The following is a 280-nucleotide window of genomic DNA, read 5'->3' as shown; positions in this document are numbered from 1 at the left end:
CCTTAGTCCTCAAAGTAACCACCCTCTTCCAACAACTCTGAAGAGAGTAACGGGTCTGTGAGCTCCCGGCTGTGGATCCGAGCAAGGCCAAATTCATGACTCCCACCTTCCATCCATTGACCAGGATGTTACCAGCTGGCCCAGCTCTGAGGATTTGGGTCTTCTTCACTTTCAACCAGTGAGCTTCCCAGTAGCCATGAGGAAGAGGGGTGTACCTGGTTCCCACGGCAATTAAGAGAGAACAGCCCCCACGCTTGTGCTGCTGTCCTTCATGACGAGG

This window comes from Echinops telfairi, unplaced genomic scaffold (assembly GCF_000313985.2).
Source record: "Echinops telfairi isolate 266 unplaced genomic scaffold, ASM31398v2 ScPeMD7_2291;HRSCAF=2852, whole genome shotgun sequence".
Lineage (NCBI taxonomy): Eukaryota > Metazoa > Chordata > Mammalia > Afrosoricida > Tenrecidae > Echinops > Echinops telfairi.
The sequence above is the reverse complement of the archived record's forward strand: the minus strand, read 5'-3'. Positions refer to the sequence as shown.